A 20,376-nucleotide genomic window follows, 5' to 3' on the forward strand; every position below is an offset into this window, starting at 1 on the left:
ATAAACTACCCTATGCAAATGTGTAATCCAAGGGAAAGTCACGATAATGTGGTGGATGTAAGATATAGGATTTGATGGAGGATTCCTAAAATATGGTGGAAGATTTGATGTTGGATACGATTGAATGAGGATTTGACTAAGGATTCCTAAAATATGCTTTAAGGATGATGGATCTAGAAATTCTTAAGGGATGATGACCTATACAAGAACTCTATGGTGTGATAAGTGCAAAGTATACAAGGAAGAAGATTGAATCTAATCATAGTGGCTTTAACTCATGCATGTGATAAACCTATGATTGACTCCACGTCTAAGGATCATGTTCTATAATTTGTAATCCCACTCTATTTGTAAGGCTACTTCAATACCTTATTTATCAATTTGGAGTTCTTTTGCAATTATTACTTAAGGTGCTAATCTCTAGAGTTCTAGATTTTTTTTTTCTATAGGCTAGTGATGGTTTGAGCTTGACCTTTTTAAAGTTTAGTTTGGTTTGATCTTTCAAGAAAACTCAACTTTATTCACTTGGATGGAAACTTTTAGATATAGCTAGTGACCATGATAAGTATACCCTAAGTTTGGTTGGAAGACATGCAAATTTTGATAATAGGTCAAGTGAATAAGCAATCCCTCAAAGGACAAAGCAACTCTGAGGAAGATACACAAATGAACAATTTTGGCAAAAGAATTTCAATAGAACCAATAATGTGTATGTTCAACAAATGTTTTTCATGGGGCTAAAAATAATAAAAGAAAATTTAAGCACATGTTATCCCTATGGTCAATTTGTATTCAACATGCCCACAAGGAAGAGCTTATGCTTGATGTTTTCTTGTTCTATTATGTTGTGTCCTCTCAATCTAAAAGGTGAGTTGATACAAGAGTTGATCAAAAAAAATGTTGGAGTTATTTCTGGTAAAGAACATATCAGGTGGATTTAAACCTGACACCAAGAAACAAAGATAGGGACAAGCCTAAGGATGAGCTAAATCCTATATTCGACAAGGCTAAATCTCAGTTTTGGGCCAAACATTAATAGAGTCAGCAGGTTTCACTTCACTTTAGGCTCTACTAAGCCAAGACGAGCAAACCTAAGGGATTTATCTTATTAACTTGATATCTTTCTCTGTAAGACTGTCCCCTATAGCAGAAATGGTCAATATTCTTCTATTTTTGCTGACAAACTTCTTGATTACAGTAGCTAATTGTAAACAAAAAGTAACAACAAATAAGCAATGACCAACACTTTTATCTCTTCAATGCTTGGAAGTAAATTGATTTGTTGTTGTGATTGTTATGTAAAAAGGTGAATCAACAATGTACTCTTGAACTTTAAAATGGACTAGTGCTTTATCCAGTGGGATATAGAGTCAGAGATTAACAGGTTTGGACCTTTTTAATCAGCTTGTGATTGAAAATGTCAACATTAAACTTTTAGTTTCATTCTAATTTTCATCCTTTCCATAAACCCTAAACCTTGTCAATTATAGAAAGCAATTACCCAATTCTTTGAATCAACAACAATCAATAAGAGACATACAACCTTTTGGATTGCATTAAACTGAAGAGAAACTTGTCTATTCAGTCCCAAAGCTATAGATACATGCAAAAGAGACAAAAATTCAAAGATAATGATATTTAAGGATAAATCCTCCAATTTAAATCTTAACACTGCAAATAAAACTCATAGTATGACAGAGATAAAACCATTGGTTGCAAATATTTGTTTTGTATTCAAATATGCATACATTAAACTAATTCAGATTATCACAGAACAAAATGGACAGACTGTAAAATAATAAATGACACATATAAAAATTCTATAGATAGCCAACTTCTACTTCTCATCTTGGGAATTCATGTATAGGATTGCAACAAGCTACAAATGAGAGGAGGACACACGTCAAAATTTTAATGGAAAACAAAAACTTTTGGAAGATGTACATAATAAATACATAGAAAATTGTTTCAAAAATATCGATCAAAAAGATAAGTAGCTGAGGAAGCATAAAAACATTAATGTTGAATCTTTGATCTTTTCTTCTCCATGTACTTTATCTGCCTTGTTTGCAAAATATCTCAGCTACCTCTTTGCTGAACTAATTGAGTATCAATACTCACTCCACTTGGTTGTGATGACTCATCCTCCTTGGTGTCTTCTATTTGAATCAGGGCCTTAGCAATATCCTTGATTGACATTGATGTTCTTTGTCCCTCTTTTCTCTAAGGTGGAGCCATCCTCTATTCTATTTGTGCCAATTGTTCTTTGAGTGATGTGATTTCATCTTCAAGTTCTTGAATTTTGGCCTCAAGCTCATCAAATTTTCTTTACACACATGGCTGCACCCAAATCCTACTGGTCAAAAAGCTTATTATTCATTTCATGACATTATGTTTTTGTCAAATAAGATCCTACAATATTACAACAAAGGGCCATCGTAACATTGTGAAATGCTTGGAAACTAGCCCCCGATCTCATGACAAAGCCCACTTCTTCGATATTACAATCTATTGTGAGATCGTAGCCTTGAACTCTGCCTCTTCCGACCCCATGCCAATATCGTGGGATCGCAAACCTCGTAGCATTGCAAGCCTCGTAACATCGGAGGTCTTTCCCTCTCCTCTTTACGAACTCACAATGAGCTTTTGGAATGTTACCACATGTCATCATGTTACTGGTCCTTTGACTACTATGCTTCAAACTGGACCCACTGATTCTTGAGGACATGTGTCATTGAGTTGCGACCTTGCTATACACAAAGAGTGAGCATGTTGCCATAGTGATGAAGTGATAGCTCTTGATCTCATCTTGATCTGATGGCAGAAATTTTAATGCATTTTTTAATATCATATAGTGGGTCCCTTAGTTTCCATGTCACATTGAGTAAATAGTGCACATCTTTTCGTAGCAACGTAGCAATGAGTGTTGATCTGATCTTGATCCAACGATTACAATCTTTCATCTAACTTCTGACTTGGGCATGATAAATCTTCCAACCTGGCACACATCAACCCACCTTGGTTGCAGTTGATCTCACTTTGCCACATGTCACGTTAGTTTTTCCCCACTTTGCTTAAATTCCTTGCACCTTGAGAATGTGGGCAAGTGCCCACCCTTGATCATGGTTAAATTGATGATCATAGATTATTGTATTGCTATAACATCTAGTCAGTTGCATCGACTAATAAATGCACTGCTTTTGTGCCAACGTGTCACCCTTTGTTTTGTGCGAACTATCTGACAGTTGCTAACTGTTCATATTACACTATTACCCCTCAAAGACTGTGGGCCCATGATGTCATCATATTCCACGTGTTTTGCAGGTGCTTTCCCACATTATCTAACTATCAATCATCTTCTCAATGCGGGTAAGTGCCAGTTGTTGATCTTTGAAAGATCAACGATGGCACAATCTAGACCTTTTTGATAGTTTGAGATAGAAATAATGACATCAACATGGACACGTGTTGCTAAGGTGGTTTCCTACTTTGTCTAAAACTCATGCAACTTCATCAAGTGGGAAAGCATTGTTCGTTGATCAATTAAAGATCAATAGTAGAGCAATCTAATGTTATCAAAGATCATGTCAGAACAAATGACTAACATAATTATGACATCTGCGGTACAGAAAGAAAACAATTGTTAGCAGTAATGGTTTATCTCACAAAGTGTGGCACTGAGACCAATGTGGACACATGTCCACAAGGTACTTTCCCGCATTACTTAAAACCTTTGCATCTTGATCAAGCGGGGAAAAGCCAATTGTGGATCTCCCTTTAGATCTACGGTGGATAGAAAACACATTAGGGTCTGCTCATAATACTTCACCTATTGTCATCTTGGACAAGTGTCAACACAAACTCGCCCGCATATTTTAAACTTTGATCAACTTCATCAAGCGATAAAGCACCCATTGTTGATCTTCCAAAGAGCTACGAAATATAGATGTGATGCCCAAAAGTGAACTCACTATATGATTCAACCAATGATATTTCTAGAAAGTTGCATGTGCTCTGACCAACACTGACAATTCTGCAAAAGTTTTGACAAGGTACTAACAAGTCCTAGTCTTTGTAGTGCAGTTATAGCCTAACATCACCAAGTGCTACATGGCACAAAGGTGCTTTCTCACATTACATAAAAGCTGAGCAGATCCATCTTGCGGGTATGCGCCCACCGTTGATCTTGGAGAGATCAATGGCTAGCCCAAAACAAAACATCATAGTTAAGATGCTTTGCGAAACACTAAATAAAATAATCATGGTTAGGATAAAGGTGACTGGGGTAAAATGACCAGGAAAGGATTTTAAAAGATATACGTGGAAATTTGAAATAAAATACTTTAAAAAAGACTAAAACTCCTTGCACATATTTGGATTCAAACAAATGAAAACCCTGCCCTTGGAAACATGGAGCACAAACATTATTAGGGTAACATAAAATTAAGAGTTTTTGATTTACGACAAATAAATCTTGAAACACAACCCTAATTTTGAACAAGTAGCTAAATTTTCACTATAATATGCAAAACTTTTGAATGGTGAAAAAGCAGGCCAACAAAAAGTACATGTCATTGAACCTTCAAAGTATGGCAAATATAAGCACCCTTTTTGTGAGGTCAATGACTCTTGGAGATGAAGCCCAAGTAGCCTTATAACTATACTAGGGAAAACACATATGGGGAGTATGTTTAGAGAAGCCTTATATTGTCTTGCACCATGAATAACATACTAAGGATAATGGGGGCTTGCTAGAATTGGTTTTTAATAAGATACGTGCCATCCTCCCAATCAATTTGTGAGTGTATGACTCACTAAAGACCCTAGGTGACCATTTTGAAATTGTAGGAATATTCACCTACCTTGGGTTGTCATTAACACACCTCACATAAGCTTAAGGAGATAAGTGAGAGTTTACTTAGCACTATGTTTATATATTGGTCATGGAATCACCAATTTGAGATCATTCTCCTATGGGGAAGTGCTCCCAAATGATAGATCTCTCTAAAAGTGCTCCTAAAGTTGTTGTGAATGGTGTTGGTAATAAATTTTCAGTGTATACATCATGTAATTAAAGAGATCTATATTCAAGAAAATAAATGAGCCCAGAAAACTATTGAAAAAAACTCCTTCAAACACACCAAGAAGAGTTCATTTTCAACTTGAAGATTAAGTGTTTCCAAGACAAAAGACACTCATGTTTAAGCATACCATGTTCGCTTTTTTGGAAATTGAAATTGTGTGTTGTTTCAAAAAGGGAAAGTTTGTTTGCAAGAAAGAAATGTGTTACACCTTTACCATTCAAAATTTGATGAATTCATTTTAAACCCAAATGAAAGATTTTCTCATTGTATTGTTCATTAACCTTTAGCATTCAAGAACATATTTGATTTATTTTAAAACCCAAATTTCAAGTGTGATGTGAATGCATACACTGTAACATACCATTTTCCTAAGTCTAATGAAGAACCATATTCTAAAGTAAATCTAGATTTATTAACAAAATGACAAAAAGGTAGTTACATTTGTTACTTCACTTGAAAAGAGAAAATTATCAACTCATTACATTCTACAAGATTAAATAAATAAAAATAGAAATTTAAGAACGAACTATTCCAGTGCACATGAAAGGGAATCTTCTATAACTTTCATAACTAACTTTTATCATTTACATTCATCAGAGATATCATAACAATACAAATCAATTTAGCATCATCATAACACTAAATTAAGGTAATGACATGTACAAAGAGAAAGTACCATACATTTAGCAAAAGACAATAACTATGTTGAGCAAGATTCGACATCTGGTGAAGAGGAGAAGCATTGGCATGGGCTTAACCTCCCAACCACAAACCTTAACTTATCCCCACACAATTGCATTTGAAAAAAGTCCCTCCCTACCTCGGGTTAGGTTTGGGGCACCATGGTCCTGCCACTCAAGATTTCTGGTGCTAGAGTGTCAACTAATCAACATACAGGGCAATGGATATCTTCCAACAACCTCCCCTCTATCAGCTAACACTCTGAACTCTAATGATCATTGTGACAAGCATACCACTAACCTACCTTGGCCAAGGATTTTAGTGAAGCATAAATTTAATATAATATATTAAATTACCTTTACTCCCTTCTTAAGATTTCACTTTATGCACTTTACATTTCCATTTAATAATTAATTAGTAATTATTAAATGTCATTTACCTCTTAGGGTTTCCCTTTTAGGGTTTTTGATCTCCTTCTATAAGGACTAATCTTTTGTAAATATCTCTCATTATTATTTTAGTCTAATAATATAATTTGCATATTCTCATAGCAAAACCCTTACCTCTTCTTTATTTGTACTTCTCTGTGATAGGTTCTTGCATGTAGGTATTCTTTAGGCTTTGTGGATTTGTATTGCTCAAATCCTTCATGGTATCAGAGTCAGATCTGTTTTAGCTTGTTCAATATTTGGAGAAAAAGAAGAACAAGGTTTTGATAAATAGATTTGGTATCTTTTGGGTATTTTCCATGAAAATAAAGGGGTTTCTAATTTTTAGAGCACTTTGAGGCCAAACAGACCTCACAGTTGGATTTAGAAGGTGTCAAAACCCCCCATTTTCATATCAAAGTTTTCAATTTTGGACAACGTTGACTGGGGAGGCAAAAAAATTTCATAATAGGGTCGTACGACCTCTACATGCAATCTAAGGTGATAAAAATCACCAAAATCGCAAAAATAATTGCAAATGTGCGGTTTTTGACTGCTACGATTTGTGGTTTGCACTAATTGGAGCGGCCTTCGCAGCTCAATCATCATCATCCTGTTGCCATAGCTCTGCTAAACTACCATCACTACCAAAGCCTACCACCTCATCATCACTAAGTCTGCACTTAGCCAGAGCACTGCTTGGGAGCCACCGCTACAAGGCTGTGCCACTCAAGCTCTGCTTAAGTTTTTTTAAAATTTTTTTTATAAAAGCCTTATGGAGGCCTTAGTGGTTTTTTGACTCTAACTTGAGCATACGGGGATATTTTTTTGATCTAAAAGAAGCACTAGAAAGATGATTCAGAGATGGAGATGATTGTGCAAGTATTTTTTGGATTTTCACTCAAAGTCCAATAATATCTTCAATCTTTCGGGGGGTGTAACTTGCTCATTATAACTCTATTTTTTGATCCAAAAGAAGTGTTGGAAAGCTCTTCTCAAGAAAATTCCAAATTCTTTATTATTTCATTAGTATTTTATAATAGGTATTTGTGATACACAACTAAAGTATTTTCTACTCTATTCTTATATACGTATTCCTTCTACAAGCTGCGGTTCAGTTTTTTTGCATTGTGGGGGGTGTTTTTTCATTGCTTTATGTTATAATATCAACAATATGAGAAAAAATCAAAACCCTTTCCTAAAATAATGGTTGAGACCTCTTCTTTTCTAGTACTTCTAAACCCACAAAACTATCACACATGGAAATCTCGTATGCATTGGCTTCTCCATTCAAAGGTTTTGTGGTTTTGTTTAGATATAGTGCAACCAATATTTTAGAGTCAATATTAAACTTTGCAACATAGGAATAAGATCAATGAAGCCATGGGTCTAATTTCTTTAAGTGCTTCAGACAACTTACAGTTTCATCTTGATGAGTGTTCCACTCCTCAAGAAATATAGGACAACTTCAATGACTTGTTTGACACCATTAATGAGTTTAGAGCACTACAGATTGAGGAAGAGCTTACTTCTCTTGTGCCCTATGCTTTCCCCTCTATTGAGGACTTTCTTATGAGGTTCAAACAACATAGAACTTTATTATAGGGATGTGTAAAAGAGAAGATAGATAAGGAGAGCATCTATCTTATTCTATCAAAGCTTTGAGGAAACTTTTAGATTTTCTCTTCCATCTTCCATTCCACTATGGATCCCTTAGGTCCCGAATTTGTCATGCCCACTTTTAAGGTCTTTTGTGATTGCTTAACTAGAGAGAAGTCCAAGCTTATAGACATATGCATTGGTGGCTTGGACATCTACAGGGAATCCAAAGCAGAAACTAAAGCCCAAGATAGATTCAACAGACAGTGAGAGCTCCTCCAAGTCTACTCCTAAATCAGATGCTCGAAAACCCTCTCATAAGGGTAAATCTTCTAAGTCTAGTGAGTCTTCCTCCAAGACTAAGAAGTACACAAGCAATCCTTGCAATTTTTGTGGCAAGGAAGGACATCCAATTTCTAGGTGTTGGAAACATCTTGAGGCTTTAGAGGAGGCCATGTAGTAGCACACTATTTCTTCTCTAAAGCCACCACCTCCTCCTTCAGGGAAAGGACATGCTCTTTCTATGTGAATATTGTCTTCTACAACTACTTGGATTCTTGATTTAGGTGCTTCACATCATATGACACACTTACCTGATTTGGTTACCTCACTTTCTTAGAGTGTTACTAGATAAATTACAGTTGGTGATTCTACACGGCTTTCAGTCACAAGTTCAGGAACTATCTCTTTAGAGGATGGTTCACTGTAGGATGTTCTCTTGGTTTCGATCATTACTACTAACCTCTTGTCTGTCGATAGTTGAGTTCTCACCACACAATTTGGTTATTTGAGACCTACATGATCCTGACTTGGTTGTTTCTATAGGGAGTGTTGATCTTTAGTCTCACTTATATCAATTTGATGGCTTTGAGAGCTATGATTCTACATGTGTTTCTCTTATTGCTCATGTAGACACATTGAGCAATCTTTGGCATGAGAGTTTTTCCATGTCAACTACATATATCTACAAAATATGAGTACATAGGAGCTAGTGATTGGGCTACCTCTGATCTCTTGTACTGACGGTGTTTTCCAAGGTTGCGCACTTGGCAAACACCATAGAGATCGATTTCCATTAGGTAGATCCACACGTGCTAAGGTACTTTTGGAGTTGATACAAAATGATCTTATGGCATTCCCCACTTCATCTTTTTTAGGTGCTTGATATGTGCTTACCTTCATAGATGATTTCTCTAGATGCACATGGGTGTAATTTTTGAAGTACAAGTTTGATGTCTTTGATTCATTTCACATCTTTAAGACATTTGTGGAGAAGCAGTCTAGTCTTTCTAGCAAGTGTATACGCACTGACAATGGGGGGAATATTTGAATTAGTCTTTCATAGATTTTTGCAATGAGCATGGTTTACATCATTAGTTCGTAGTTCCCCACACCCCTTAGCAAAATGGGGTTGAAGAGAGAAAGAATGAGACATTACAAGAGTTAGCCAATTGTATGATACATTCTTGAGTTGTGAGTTCTTAATTTTGGGTTGAGGCTATCAATTATGCCAATTATAGTTAGAATCAAATGCCTCACAAGGCATTGTGACACATCACTCCTGAGGGCTTGGATTCATGTCAAGCCAGATGTTTCTACTTTCCACATTTTTGGTAGTGAGGCGTGGGCATTTATTCTAGATGCTCAATAGAAAGCCATGGAGAGGAAGAGCTGACCATTCATCTTTATTAGCTTTAGTGAGGATGGGAAGGCATATAGGTTGTTTGATCCTGATTCCAAAGATGTCTTATTTCAGCAAGATGTTTAGCTTGATGAGCATTATCCTTGGATGGAGCCATCATGACCAGCTTCTCCCTCACTACCCAATACTTTATCTACTCCTCCATAGGATTATGCATCCTCTAAGGAAGATCTTGATATTGATCCCCCTTCACCACCTCCACCAATTGTTCAATGAGTGCCCAAATGGGTTCATGCTATTATTGATGTAGCAGGACCTATGGTAGGTGATCCTATAAATTCTCATCGCACTTATGCTCAAACTTCTGGTATTGGACTCTTGAGTCATGCCATTTCAAATGGTCCATAGAGTTTTGCACATGCAATAGGACACTTAGAGTGGGATAGGTCTATTGATGAGGAGTACTCTTCTTTGATGAAGAACCACGCATGGGATCTTTGTCCTCTTCTAAAAAGAAGAAAGTTGGTTCGGTACTGAGGGGTGTACCGTACCAAGTATGCTACAGATGGTTCTATTGATAGGTACAAGGCACATCTTGTTGCAAAGGGATTTTCATAGGTTGAGGGTATTGATTACTCCAAGACCTTTGCTCCTATTCTCAAGATGAATTCTATTCGCCTTGTACTCTCTCTTGTCACTTCACAGGGACGAACAAATTTTTAGATGGATGTGAAGAGTGCCTTTTTACATGGAGACCTTCACGAGGAGATCTATATGGAGAAACCTCATGATTTTATGCAAGACTCTTCATTGGTATGCAGGCTTTAAAGGTCATTATAAGGTCTCAAATAGGCCCCTTGGGCTTGGTATGAGAAGATGGATTCCTTCTTGCTTGCTTCGTAGTTCACTCTATGCCATTTTGATCCTACAATTTACATTTAATGTCATGGGGCTGACTTATTGATACTTGTGCTTTATGTAGATGATCTCATCATTATAGGTAGCTCTTCCTCCATGATACACAGTGTTTAGCGAGCCTTGAGAGAGCAATTTGAGATGACAGACCTTGGACTTCTTCACTATTTTTTGGGCCTACAGGTTGTTCAGTCTTCAGATGGGATAGCCATACTCTAGCAGAAGTATGCTCTTGATATGCTTTAGAGATTCAACATGCTTGATTGCAAGCCTACTTCCACACCTTTTTAGTCGGATGTTTCTTTATCTACCACTTGCACTACTCCTGCATTGGATTCCACTTTATACAAATAACTTGTGGGTAGTTTGTTGTACCTGACACACACACATCCTGATATTTCCTTTGTAGTTGGACTTGTCTCTCGATTCTTGTATGATCCACATGAGAGTCATTGGAAAGCTTCCAAATATATCTTGAGGTACATTTGGGGTACTACATGTTATGGCATTCATTACACATCAGTGGATCCTTACATTGTTAGTTACACAAAATCAGATTGGGCTAAAAATATTGATGATTGCAAGTCTACTTCTTGATTTTTCTCTTGTCTTAGTTCTGGTCCTATCATATGGTCTTGCAAGAAGCGACATGCTCATGCATTATCATTTTCAGAGGTAGAGTACAGGGCAGTTGTGCTAGCTAGTGAGGAGGTTTTGTGGCTTCGACAATTGATGACAGAGTCTAGACTTCCTCCTGATGGTCCCATCTTTCTATGGTGTGATAATCAAAGTGCCATACACATTTCTCACAACCTAGTTGAGCATTAGTGGACCAAGCACATTGAGCTTCACATGCACTTCATCAGGCATCTAATCCAGGATGGCACTCTGAGCTTGGAGTACATTCCCACTACTGAGCAGTTTGCAAACATCTTCACTAAATCTTTTGCATCCTCGTAGTATCTTTAGTTGCATTCTATGCTTGGGGTGAAGAAAGTTGTCCTTGGGGGGTCTCAGTAATGAGTCCTTCCTTATTTTCTTACCATCTCTTTTTGGATTAGGGTTTCTCCCATGTGGTTTTCCCTATTTCTCTATTTCATAGAGATTTGGTTGTGATTGGGTACCTCATCAGGTCTTGTTGTCAGGAGCCAAGTTTTGTTTCAATATTCCATTGTAGTTTTCTTGCTTTTTCTGCATTTTTCATAGTTGCATTGTTGCTCATCTTAAGGGGGGGTGTTAAAGTGTTAATTTGATTTAATTTATTAAATTACCTTTACTCCCTTCTCAAGATTTAACTTTATGCACTTTGCATTTCCATTTAATAATTAATTAGTATTTATTAAATGTAATTTACCTCTTAGAGTTTCCCTTTTAGGTTTTTCGATCTCCTTCTACAAGGATTGATCTTTTGTAAATATATCTCATTATTCTTTCAGTATGATAATATAATTTGTATATTCTCAAAGAAAAACCCTTGCCTCTTCTTTTCTTTTTCTTCTCTATGACAAGTTCTTGAATGCAGGTATGCTTCAAGCTTTGTGGAATTGTATTGCTCAAATCCTTCAGCTATTGTGTTTGATCTCCCACTGCTTGACTTGACAATAAGAATTTATTTTGGAGAACCACGATATGACCTAATATATAATTTTTTTATAATTTAATCACTTTCTTTTTGTTCTTAGAGGGATGACTCTCCTCCCACCCATTATTATTTGATCCTTTTGATCTTGGGTGCATCTTAGGAGATTTTGAGATCTTGTACAATCAAGTAATAGATTTAGACTTTCAATATTCTTTAACATCTCAAGCTGATCTTATCTTAGATGCATATAGTCAAAACCTCTATATAACTTAGAGCATTTATTATGCACAATAGCAAAATTAGTGCTTGCATATATGATATTTCATGCTCAAAATATATACCAAATAAAAGTATTCATGGAACATTCACATAGATTCCAATGAATTCATAATATTTTTAGGTTTGTAATACCAGTAGCACTCTATAAGAACAACATCAAATGATGTTCAAAAGTTTCATAATATTTCCTTTGGCATGCATTCTATGACATTATAATATGACCATTACTTGCATCAATCAATATCGATAGTTGTTGGTGTAAATAAGTATTTACTTATTACACTTACTTAAGTTTTACTTAGGTTAATGCTTTGTTTAATTATTTTGCATTATTTTATTATTATTTTAGGTGAGACACTTAGGAGTTTGTGAACTCTCATTCAGTTACACAACTCTAATTATGCACATGGTGACTACAACACAGGAGTATGCATCATTCACTGAGTTGTCATGATGACAACACAGTTTTTCGCACTCCTTATTTAGCACATGTTGTCTACTCCACTGATTTGCGTGCTACACCATTGTAGGCTTATCCTCACATCATCACACTTAATCCCGTGCTTAATGGAGGATAATCCATATCTGGTGGACATGTGCCTGGTTGTATGACATATCATGGTGCTGACTTCTATGCATTCTAGAAGCTCTCCTAAGGCCTTTATATTCAGGCACTCCTAGTGTACTCTCATGTTGGCTATATCCAATTATTGAATGAATATCATCATTCTGATCATACTCTATTTATTTTGGTCTACTGTATGCTATTGTTGAGTTCTTTAGTTCTTGGGTGAATTTTGGCCTAAGCCAAATTCTTACATGGTATCAGAGCTGAGGAGGATTCTCATCACGTAGCCGTTCGAGACCGTTCATGCTTCAGCACCTTGATTCTGGAGGATCCGCAAAAATTGGGAGCATCTAGAGCCAGATTTGACCTCTTTGTTGCGTTCGAAGCATTGAATCGGTGAAGATTGACTATAAACTCACCTATATTAGGTGAAAGTTGATCGAGAGGCAAATTTTTTTTGCAAATCGGCACCCGAAGGCACCGATTTACAATTTTCGTATGATATTTTCGGATCTGAATATTATTTAATCTCTACAATTTATTTTCCCATATTAGGTATTTTCAAATTTATATTTCAATATCAATAAGGTAGAGGAAAATTTTATTTTTGGCCGAATCGGGCCATCAAACCCCAGATCGGCGCTATTATTTTGTGGTGGATTTTATATACTGTCTTAGGTCATACACTGCGAAATCCGCAGCCCATTTACTGCAAAATTGACGGACCATATTACCCTACCGTCAGTGAATCAACAATTGCCAGGGTCAACATCCGACCCGGCAATACACAGCAGCTGCGCCCATTTCCAGTGCCCTTCATTGCGTTCAAAGCATCTGCAGACTTCTCCATATAAACTTCACTTTTTAAAGACACCCCACAAATGTGGGACTAAAGTTTTTGAACCCCACCTCAGAACTCCGGTAGTAGCGGAATATATCGACAGCGCAGAGAAAATTTGCCCACCGCTGCTTCATTTCCCGTCACCGAACAAGGACACGCGACAAGTTTTCTACAGCTGCGGATGCAGCAACCCTTTGCCACGCAGTGCCATCTAATGTGTTGTACAGATAGCCTCCATGTCAGCATCCGATTTGGATGACACGTTAGATTTTTTCGTACGATACAGAATCTGTACTGCCATGTCAGCGCCACATCATCCTGTGGCTCTTATTCTTGATGACATCATCAATTTCAAGAGCCTAAAATCGACGCCTATCTGGACGTCATCATAGGCCATTTTGAAATTGCCACGATGGCCGTATGACCATCAAATTTAACCCCATCTTTTGCTGCTGCAACCCCTCACCAAATTGATTTTGGTTTTCGTAGTCCAACTTCAAGAGGCCATAACTCGCTCACCCGGACTCGAAATCAGGTGCAATTTTTTTTGAAATTGGGTAAAATTTTCTATATTTTTCAGTGGTGCAGCTATTTTCTAGTTTTGGTTCACGGATTGTTCAAAAATTGCATTTTTTGGTGACTATACCTGGATAATCCTGCATTTTGCAACTTCAAATGCTCCGTTCGGGCACATCTGGAGTCAAAAAAAGGTTCCATTTTTTTTGAAAGTGCATATTATTTTTCTACTTTTTAGATCTGGCATCAAATTATAGGGTTGTGTGGACAAAATTGTCACTTTCAGCAATAGGGCCTTTCTTTGCTTTGTAATGCTTCAGAATTGTAGCACTTTGTAAAGTTTCTGATTTGTACTCTATTAAGAGGTTGTAACAAGAAAAATCAGAAGTCCACAAAGGCTAAAATTGGCAAGTGGCCCATTGTAATCACACTACTGATAAAGTGCCCAAAGCATCTATTTTGGGGGGGTTTCTTGATTTAGTGAAAAGGGGGGATATTCTTGGTGTTGTGTTCTGTCTTTTTTGCATATTTCTTTCATTTTTCTGCATTATCGGCAACTTTAAGTTTCCTAAGTTAACTCCTCATAACTATGCTACGTGGTCTATCAAAATGTTGTATCACTTAATGCATAATGGAGTTTCACAATATGTAGATGGTACTCTTCCTAAACCAGCAGGTGATCATGTATCAATAAGTGAAATTTCTAATTGGGTAGCCATGGATAGGAAAGCCCTAGGTGATATATGTTTGGGGGTAGATGATAAGATCATGTATCAAATCATAAAATGTACTACATCCAAGGAAGCTTGGGATACCCTCGAAAGCCTTTATGGTAAAGTGTCTGAAGAAGATGTGTTCAAAATAGAAGATGAGCTAGTTTCATTAGATCCTAAGTCGTATGACTCAATACAGGACTTCATCATCAAGGTGAATGAATTAAGGACAAAGCTTATTGATTGTGGGAATTCTATAAAAGATGACATACTGATCTATCTCATCCATAACAAGCTACCATCCGAATATTCCACATTTGTATCTTCTTTTAACACATCAAAGACTACCTTAGGGTCTGCCTACAAGAAAGTCACTTTTGATGAATATGCAAAACTGTTGGATGATGAAGAAAAGAAGTTGAAAATAGTGGGGATTCTCAAATCACCTCAGTCCAAAGCATTGGTGGCCAATGAGGGTTCTCAACATTCAACTAGACAATCTTCAAATAAAGGAAAGGGTAAGAAGAAATGGAAGAGCAAATCTGAGGATGCAGAAAAGACAACACCACAATCCAATCAACAAGGCAAGTCCTCAAATTCCAACAAGAAAGGGGACAACAATAATAAGGAGAAGAAGAAGTGTGCTTATTGTAAGAAAACTGGTCATGAAGAGCATGAGTGTTATCTCAAAAAGATTGATGAATTAACCAACATCATGAAGAAACATAATGTTCCATTGCCTAATGCTTACAAGGAGAAGGTATCTTCTTCAGATTCAAAGGGCAAAGGGCAAGCATTCATGGAAAATGCAAACTCTTCAAAGGAATGGATATTTGACTCAGGTGCCTCATATCACATGGGTTCTTCAAGAGAGGTTTTTTCTTCATTGAATCACTCAAGGGTACCACACATCTTCATGGGGAATGATAGCAAAATGGAAGTTGAAGGAAAAGGAAATGTGGAAATGGAAAATGAAGAGTTTCAAGAGGTTCTCTATGTTCCAAACCTAAGTTCGAATCTCCTCTCAATCTACCAAGTAACTCACTTTGGAGATGGACATAGAGTTGAGTTCCTTCCTGACTCAGTAAAAGTGCATAGTCTTAAAGATGATTCCTTGGTTGCAGTAGGGAAAGTGAATGATCATAAGAGGTTGTACTCTTTCTCACGTTTTGTGCCCAAGACTCCTTCAAAGGCCTTGTTATCTCAATCACATTCAAACATGCAATTATGGCATGAGCGGTATGATCATCTTGACTATCGCTATCTTTAGCAACTTTGCACATACCAAATGGTCAAAGGTCTACCTCAAATCAACTTTTCTAAAGGTAAGCATTCATCAGATTCAGTGGATATGCATCCAGAGGGGGAGTTACAAAGAGGGAAGACTTCAAGAGCAACAAGTGTTCTACAAATGGTTCACATGGTATTAGCAAGTCTTTTTGCATTCAGCCAGGGTCGCTACATACTCACTTTAGTTGATGACTTTTCAAGGTTCACTTGGGTCTACTTTCTGCATAGTAAGGGTGAAGTTTTGGATGCATTTCTAGACTTCAAGGCTCATGTAGAACGAAAATTTAGAAAGGCCATCAAAGTACTCCAAATGGATAATGGAAACATGGATGTGAACAGAAGACTTAAGGACTTTTGTAGACATGAGGGAATTGATCTTTAGACTCCTTCAACATTCAGTCCGCATAAGACAGATGTTGCAACTTTGAGGATTAGAACTCTTAAGTCTATGGCAAGTTGCATGATTCATGCCAAGTCTCTAGATCCATCATTAGAAGTCAAAGCAATCTCCAATGCCACTCACATACTTAATCGTTCTCCTCATCCAACCTTAGATGGCAAAACTCCTTTTGAGGCATGGTGCGGTAGAAAACCTATTGTGACACACTTCAGAGTCTTCGGTTGTCCTGCATGGGCAAAGAGATCTTCCAAGAGTCACAAGGCACAAACATCTTGGCCTTGTACCTTCATTGGTTATGAAGACGGTGTGAAGGCATATAGACTTCTAGATCCTGAGACACATCAGATTTTTGTGGAGAAGGATGTACATTTTGAGGAAAGTTCTCCAAGCTTGTCCTCTACTCCTCTTCACAGATCATACAATGTGGATACTGATAGTGATTCTAGTGATAGTGCTTCAACAGATTCAAAAACGTGGAGTTCTATCAACAGATACAGTGAGAGGTCACTACTTTAGTTTCATCCGCATGCATACATCACCACAGTGATAGGTCCAGAACAACAGGGTACATCTACTCTTCTAGATACAAGTTAAATGACAGATTTGGGGGACAGTATTGATGATCTGCCTCTTCTTCGTGATGCAGAATTTCCTTCTTCAGTTGTCACGAGGGTTCCATCAGACTCTCTTATTCATTCTCTACAAGATCAATCGTCACAGGTTGAAGTGATTGTGGATACTTATGATCAACAGTTGTAGCAGGGTTCTTCATCAGTTGCAAAGACAGATAGTTCTTTGGGACAGGTTCTTCATCCAGTTGAGCAGGTTTTAGAGACATCACTTATTCATGGGATTCTTTCCACACACAGCGGAAGAATCTCATTTGTACCCTTGGCATTGTTTCTTCCTAAGGGGAGGAACACCATTCTACAGTCTTGGATCAGCTTCTTCATTGGAGCGTTCACTGTTCAACATTCTTCTTTGTGGGGGGGGGGGAGCCCATCCTGTCTCTCTACCTCTTCTCATCATTCTCTTATGTATATATTGGATGTATGTCATAATGGGGGGGTCTTGATTACTCCATCCATCAATGCATCCTTCTTTATCTCTCTTTTTGGGGGAGGGTTTTTCCCATGAGGTTTTCCCTCTTTCCCCGCTTTATGAGAGATTTGCATATCATTATGTACATGGGTACCTAACATGGCCTAGTAGCTGGGACCCATATTGCATTTCATCCTAGATTGAGTAAGCTTAAGGGCATTCCCCTAACTTGAACTTAAGGGGGGGTGTTGGTGTAAATAAGTATTTACTTATTACACTTACTTAAGTTTTACTTAGGTTAATGCATTATTTAATTATTTTGCATTATTTTATTATTATTTTAGGTGAGACACTTTGGAGTTTGTGAACTCTCATTGAGTTACGCAACTCTAATTATGCACATGGTGTCTACAACACAGGAGTATGCATCATTCACTGAGTTGTCATGATGACAACACAGTTTTTCACACTCCTTATTTAGCACATGTTGTCTACTCCACTGATTTGCGTGCTACACCATTGTAGGCTTATCCTCACATCATCACACTTAATCCCGTGCTTAATGGAGGATAATCCATATTTGGTGGACATGTGCTTGGTTGTATGACATATCATGGTGCTGACTTCTATGCATTCTAGAAGCTCTCCTGAGGCCTTTATATTCAGGCACTCCTAGTGTACTCTCATGTTGGCTGTATCCAATTATTGAATGAATATCGTCATTCTAATCATACTCTATTTATTTTGGTCTACTGTGTGCTATTGTTGAGTTCTTTAGTTCTTGGGTGAATTTTGGCCTAAGCCAAATTCTTACAATAGTGAACAATTGTCTATATGAAAACTTAATTACATAGTTATTTGCAACAAGCAATATCAATGACAAACAATGAATAAATGACAACTTGACAAGAAAAATGGTTGTATAACTTGTAGTTTGTGGATACACTTCCTAGTGTGGCTTGAGAATAAATGATTATGACCCAAAGATATGATAGTTGGATTCATTGGCAAAAGAGATTGACAAGATCACAACTTTTGCAAGCTTCACTATGGTTGCAGGGTTCTCAACAATCCAAATTGTAATCACAAAATTTGGCTTGAGGCCATGAGAAATAATTCTTATAAAGATTAAGAATAGAACAATGAGTGAAAAGAAGTGCTCTCTTGGTTACAAAGAGGGAATAAATAGAACCATTTGCAACACATAAATAATTACAAGGAGTTGAGGTGGTAGAGCATGGCCAACCATCGGTCAAAAGTAACTCCATCGATTTAAATTTTTAAAAAGAATTATGAGCGAGTATAAAAATGGAAATCGCTCAACAATATGGAGCTAATATTAAACATATACATAAAGTTTTTTTTTTAATAAATGATTTCTATAATATATTGGCATCATACTATTTGTGCTACCTTTATTTGTGTGTGTGCATGTGCATGCGCACGTGCATCTATGCACGCGTGCATGTGTGTGCATAGACACACACACACACAAACACACATGTAGGTGCAAATCCATATGTTAAAAACAACATAGTGATATATATATATATATATATATATATATATATATATATATATATATATATATATATATATATATATATATATATATATATATATATATATATATATATATATATATATATATATATATATATATATATATATATATATATATATATATATATATATATATATATATATTATGAACTGTTTGGGTAGCTCATGGTTGTCCAAGGCATACTCTTGCTTGCCTAGTTAATAAATCCATGACTAAGATGGTTAGAATCCATACTTGATGGTCTGTCAATGGACCTTTAATGCCCCAATCCTTATCTCTCATTTATCAATGCTTCCACCCTTCATCTTCTCCTACATCAAAGAAGAATTTCTTATGATAATAACATATTATGAAGTTTAAATCAAGATAACTATAATCAAAAGTTGTGACAAAATCATCATAACAGCTAACCACCATTATCGCTAAGAAACTATTTTTTAAACTTCTTATAAAATAATAAATATTCTTTTTTTTAGTTAAATTGCAACAAACAACTAACAAGTCATCTTCACATGAATCAAAATGGTCAACCATAATTTTCATTTCACATTAACATAATATTCAACTATTATTTTTTAGCCAGTGGCTAGTTTGTTGTTAATACTTTTAGCACTTTATCTATGTTAATCTTTTAGTTATGTAGGGTTTCAGGGTCCCATTAAAACTAGTTTTCCTTACTAAAAAACATTCAACTGTTTTAACTATCCACTATCATTCATATGAAATATATAACAACTATATAATTATTTTAAATGGGCAAAACTTTGGGTTGTAACATACACTATTTGTTTTACGTGTCCAAACTGAAATGTGAATTAATTTTCAGGATTTTAAAAATATTAACTCGATAAATTTATTCCTGCAAAGTCAACAAACAGATCAATAAAATCAAAAAGTGTGTTCCCATAGGTTAAAGAAGCATTCCCACAATTGCAGGATCATGTTCTTGTAGGCAGGGAAAACATGTCAAAAATTGGAAAAGTAAAATTACCAAAAATCAAACTGGCAACTCACATGCAAAATATGTACAAAGAGTTTTTGTGAAACTACATTCTTGTAGGCTAATAGTGCATTCATGTGGTGGTAGATTGGTGAATTTTAAGAGTTTTTCTGAAGGACTACAAAGAGCATTCCTATAGTGTCAACATGTATTCTCGCAAAGGAATGATTGAGAGAAAATGATAGAAGTCATAAAATGAGAAAAAATCACATTTTAAAAATATTTTAAGGCTT

Source organism: Cupressus sempervirens, chromosome 9 (assembly GCF_028749045.1).
Source record: "Cupressus sempervirens isolate cs-2001-9-10 chromosome 9, ASM2874904v1, whole genome shotgun sequence".
NCBI lineage: Eukaryota > Viridiplantae > Streptophyta > Pinopsida > Cupressales > Cupressaceae > Cupressus > Cupressus sempervirens.